General features: G+C 43.5%; 2 pseudogenes; both read right to left on the bottom strand.

The window, feature by feature from the left end:
- Window positions 1-226: 226 nt before the first annotated feature.
- LOC109477992 lies at window positions 227-1,129 on the bottom strand (annotated as a pseudogene).
- A 1,413-nt stretch (window positions 1,130-2,542) lies between these two features.
- LOC109477981 lies at window positions 2,543-4,173 on the bottom strand (annotated as a pseudogene).
- Between the last annotated feature and the right edge of the window lie 1,833 nt (window positions 4,174-6,006).

The following is a 6,006-nucleotide window of genomic DNA, read 5'->3' as shown; positions in this document are numbered from 1 at the left end:
TTTTTTATCGATTCCTTTACGATTATTTTTCCTTTACTTGATGTTGCATTAAGCCAACTCTCAATTTCAATTCAACATTGAAATTAAGAAACAGGTGCCTTTCTCTCTTTTTTTACGACAGCATGGGGTTTTAACAGGTAGCATTAAGTAGCATTATCGGTACCCCCCCCCCCCAACGAAAAAGTATTCATGATAACTTAAGATAAGTTTTTATCTCCAGACTTACCTGTATGTTCTCGCTGGAGTATTCATACACCCCTTGCTGATGGTTCACTTCGTCGATGTTGTAGTATCCGTCCGCCTCGTCGTACCAGAGGAAGAGAAAGTAGTCCGCCCCCTCCCTGACCTCATGCGCGGTGCACTGACCGCCGAACGGACTCGGGACGCCCATGTTCTGGACGTGGAAGGGCGATGCGGGCTGGCCGCACCCTTCAGGACACAGCGGAGGGAGAACTGTGTCCAGTAGGACACGCCGTTCGGGTGTCGGGTCCGGCTGTAGTGGAGCTGGTCTGTCCCCACCACGATCCAGTCCGCATTCTGTCAAACCAAATAAGTTCATAATTTCATTTAGTAAATCATCACCTTTGAAGACATACACAAAGCATTAGTCACTTTTCTTTCAGTAGTATAATCCAGTTCGGTACTCCATCAAAATCAAGAACTGGTGCCACTAATAGCACGTCGGGGTACCTGTGCATGTATCCATATGCAGACCTGGCCGCAGTCTTTGAGTCTTTTACAGGTATTCCAGCAAGATGGATTTTTGACACCCCTTCATCAATACATTCATTGACTACTCAGGCGACAAGATATTCGCCTTAAGGGACAAAATAATCAAGTCTTGATCTTCCTGTTACCAAGAACAAGGACGTTCTACAAAGTCTGCTAGTAATAGGTTAGTCGTTTCTCCAATGACGCCCGTCTCAGGACTCAACTTCGCCAAAGTCTCTCACCTGAATGCGGGTCTGTAGAGGAAGCGGTTTCCACCCGATCGGCTCCGAGCACGGCGAGACGGGACCGAAGTAAACCATCAGAACAAAGAACGTCCCAAACACGACACTCACTGCCGAAGACATGACAACTTTCCCGTTTTTCTTACCAAACAGTCTTCGGCAACCGCTTCCCAGAATATTCACCAGTCAAGTGACCAACTTATCAGATGTTTGTTGGCATCGCACCCGCGACGTCTCCTTGACTACTTCCGCACATTGTCTCCTATATTAGTCATCGCAGTCGCGTTGCTAACCAAGTTTCAAGGAGCACTTTTTGTTGCTTTTCTAGTGATCAGCGGCCGCGGGGGTCCTTTTATAAACGGAGCATGCACCAAAAGAAGATTGAACGACTTGGATTCGACTAGAAGTGGGAGTGATTACATCTTTTATCTATATATTTGGCATATTTATTGTCATACCCTTACTTTGTCTCAAACACCATAATGATAATGGTAGTGTTTTCAAGTTTGCAGCAGTACTAGTAGATGTGTGTCCAAATTCTAGACCAACGTTCAGTCACCATAATGATTGTGCTCTGCTGTTCCTTCTTTTGTTGTTTGCTGTGTGATTTAACACGTCAATATTTTTCATCCTCGCTCCTCAACCTTGACCTACACGCCTTTATTATGGCTGACGAAGTGCTACCTTTTGCTCGGTTGTCTGGGAATGATGGGCCAAACGATTTATCAATAGGGCACCGTGTCACGAACGTCTTACGACAGTCGTAGATGTGTCGTAAAAAAGTTCAGCTGTCTTGTGACGGAAAAGGTTATAGACAGCCGGTTTTGTGATAGTCTTACTAAAAAATCCTACGACGACATTAAAACAACAACTACAACCAATAAAGCTAAATAGTTTGTCCTTCCACCACCACCCCACTAAATACTCTGGTTACCAGCACTCAAATAGGTTAACGAGGATGCGGGTATCAAAGTACAATCTAGAGAGGGTAAACAATTACAATTTAATTACAGGTTTATGGCTAGAGACGAACAAAGCGCGCTTATGTTACTTATGGCTGGGTACTCAGGTAACAAAGTTTAAATCAGCACTAGGGCGACAACGCGGAATAACATGTACAATCTAGGAGATACGTGCTGGCATAACAGTTGGTCTTGAGTATTCGACAGATTTCGACTTGAAATGCATAGTAAATAGTCGAATGATTTCTGTTTTCACCTCAGACATATCATAAATAGTATCTAAGTGATGCAATATTTTAGGACAGGGAAATTTACATGTTTACAGATATTTTCTTGGCGTCAGAAACACTGAGTACAAAGTATTATATTCTAACTTTGACGTCCAAATAGTATCAGAGACGGACGTACATAGGGTACGAGCTAGCGGAAATAAGTGTCTATTCTTCTGTATCTTCAATTCATATAGCACAATCACGGTCATTATTTTTCATCCAAACACCTATATACAATGGTATGTATCCGTAAAAATAGTTCACTAGCTAAATGCACATGTAGGTAAAACCATGGCATGGGAGAAGTCGTGAAGAACTGATTCCGCACGTCTACCTTGTCGAGGAAACTGGACGACTAGAGCAACATGGCGATGTTCGCTATGAAGAGGAAAGCTGCAGGTACTATGGCATGTAGGCTTATTTTCGTTGCGGCAGCGCCCCCTACACAACCGTCCTTGTCACAGCAAGACACACAGGAGAACACACTGTCTTCCAGCTTGCAGGCTGCGGGGTTTGCCCTCTTACCTGCAGAAAAGATGCAACATGTTAATATGTCTTCCATTCGGTCAATCTTCGTTCTATCATTTTTCTATGTACATATATGTTTGCCTGGCTCATTGGTACTTAATGTGGTGTTCCACATCATGTGTTATACGGTATAAGGAAGTCGAAAAATAGTGAAGTTTTCTTAGACAATTTGTGTTGTTTGTACAACTGTATTTCTCTCACCTGCATCACAAGCTTCCCGCGTGTCACAGACGTTCTTACACCGGAACCGGCCCAACGCCGCCTCAAATATCTGCCGTTACAGAGGGGGAAAGAAAATCCTGATATATGCCTTTGCCTATACACAATTTGCCTTTTTATCGATCCTTTACGATTATTTTTCCTTTACTTGATGTTGCATTAAGCCAACTCTCAATTTCAATTCAACATTGAAATTAAGAAACAGGTGCCTTTCTCTCTTTTTTTTACGACAGCATGGGGTTTTAACAGGTAGCATTAAGTAGCATTATCGGTACCCCCCCCCCAACGAAAAAGTATTCATGATAACTTAAGATAAGTTTTTATCTCCAGACTTACCTGTATGTTCTCGCTGGAGTATTCATACACCCCTTGCTGATGGTTCACTTCGTCGATGTTGTAGTATCCGTCCGCCTCGTCGTACCAGAGGAAGAGAAAGTAGTCCGCCCCCTCCCTGACCTCATGCGCGGTGCACTGACCGCCGAACGGACTCGGGACGCCCATGTTCTGGACGTGGAAGGGCGATGCGGGCTGGCCGCACCCTTCAGGACACAGCGGAGGGAGAACTGTGTCCAGTAGGACACGCCGTTCGGGTGTCGGGTCCGGCTGTAGTGGAGCTGGTCTGTCCCCACCACGATCCAGTCCGCATTCTGTCAAACCAAATAAGTTCATAATTTCATTTAGTAAATCATCACCTTTGAAGACATACACAAAGCATTAGTCACTTTTCTTTCAGTAGTATAATCCAGTTCGGTACTCCATCAAAATCAAGAACTGGTGCCACTAATAGCACGTCGGGGTACCTGTGCATGTATCCATATGCAGACCTGGCCGCAGTCTTTGAGTCTTTTACAGGTATTCCAGCAAGATGGATTTTTGACACCCCTTCATCAATACATTCATTGACTACTCAGGCGACAAGATATTCGCCTTAAGGGACAAAATAATCAAGTCTTGATCTTCCTGTTACCAAGAACAAGGACGTTCTACAAAGTCTGCTAGTAATAGGTTAGTCGTTTCTCCAATGACGCCCGTCTCAGGACTCAACTTCGCCAAAGTCTCTCACCTGAATGCGGGTCTGTAGAGGAAGCGGTTTCCACCCGATCGGCTCCGAGCACGGCGAGACGGGACCGAAGTAAACCATCAGAACAAAGAACGTCCCAAACACGACACTCACTGCCGAAGACATGACAACTTTCCCGTTTTTCTTACCAAACAGTCTTCGGCAACCGCTTCCCAGAATATTCACCAGTCAAGTGACCAACTTATCAGATGTTTGTTGGCATCGCACCCGCGACGTCTCCTTGACTACTTCCGCACATTGTCTCCTATATTAGTCATCGCAGTCGCGTTGCTAACCAAGTTTCAAGGAGCACTTTTTGTTGCTTTTCTAGTGATCAGCGGCCGCGGGGGTCCTTTTATAAACGGAGCATGCACCAAAAGAAGATTGAACGACTTGGATTCGACTAGAAGTGGGAGTGATTACATCTTTTATCTATATATTTGGCATATTTATTGTCATACCCTTACTTTGTCTCAAACACCATAATGATAATGGTAGTGTTTTCAAGTTTGCAGCAGTACTAGTAGATGTGTGTCCAAATTCTAGACCAACGTTCAGTCACCATAATGATTGTGCTCTGCTGTTCCTTCTTTTGTTGTTTGCTGTGTGATTTAACACGTCAATATTTTTCATCCTCGCTCCTCAACCTTGACCTACACGCCTTTATTATGGCTGACGAAGTGCTACCTTTTGCTCGGTTGTCTGGGAATGATGGGCCAAACGATTTATCAATAGGGCACCGTGTCACGAACGTCTTACGACAGTCGTAGATGTGTCGTAAAAAAGTTCAGCTGTCTTGTGACGGAAAAGGTTATAGACAGCCGGTTTTGTGATAGTCTTACTAAAAAATCCTACGACGACATTAAAACAACAACTACAACCAATAAAGCTAAATAGTTTGTCCTTCCACCACCACCCCACTAAATACTCTGGTTACCAGCACTCAAATAGGTTAACGAGGATGCGGGTATCAAAGTACAATCTAGAGAGGGTAAACAATTACAATTTAATTACAGGTTTATGGCTAGAGACGAACAAAGCGCGCTTATGTTACTTATGGCTGGGTACTCAGGTAACAAAGTTTAAATCAGCACTAGGGCGACAACGCGGAATAACATGTACAATCTAGGAGATACGTGCTGGCATAACAGTTGGTCTTGAGTATTCGACAGATTTCGACTTGAAATGCATAGTAAATAGTCGAATGATTTCTGTTTTCACCTCAGACATATCATAAATAGTATCTAAGTGATGCAATATTTTAGGACAGGGAAATTTACATGTTTACAGATATTTTCTTGGCGTCAGAAACACTGAGTACAAAGTATTATATTCTAACTTTGACGTCCAAATAGTATCAGAGACGGACGTACATAGGGTACGAGCTAGCGGAAATAAGTGTCTATTCTTCTGTATCTTCAATTCATATAGCACAATCACGGTCATTATTTTTCATCCAAACACCTATATACAATGGTATGTATCCGTAAAAATAGTTCACTAGCTAAATGCACATGTAGGTAAAACCATGGCATGGGAGAAGTCGTGAAGAACTGATTCCGCACGTCTACCTTGTCGAGGAAACTGGACGACTAGAGCAACATGGCGATGTTCGCTATGAAGAGGAAAGCTGCAGGTACTATGGCATGTAGGCTTATTTTCGTTGCGGCAGCGCCCCCTACACAACCGTCCTTGTCACAGCAAGACACACAGGAGAACACACTGTCTTCCAGCTTGCAGGCTGCGGGGTTTGCCCTCTTACCTGCAGAAAAGATGCAAGATGTTAATATGTCTTCCATTTGTTCCATCTTCGTTGTTTATCATTTCTATGTGTTTGCCCAACACATAAGTACCTTACACAGTGTTATACAGTGTTCCACATTATGTGTTATACGTTATAAGGAAGTCGAAAAATATTGATGAAGTTTTTTTATCTGTAACTGACAAATGTGTGTTGTTCGTACAGCTGTCTCACCTGCATCACAAGCTTCCTTGGTGTCACAGACGTTCTT

Source organism: Branchiostoma belcheri, unplaced genomic scaffold (assembly GCF_001625305.1).
Source record: "Branchiostoma belcheri isolate BF01 breed outbred unplaced genomic scaffold, Haploidv18h27 scaffold1054, whole genome shotgun sequence".
NCBI classification, from domain to species: Eukaryota; Metazoa; Chordata; class Leptocardii; order Amphioxiformes; family Branchiostomatidae; genus Branchiostoma; species Branchiostoma belcheri.
Note: the sequence above shows the minus strand (reverse complement) of the source record. Positions and strands in the feature narration are given on the sequence as shown.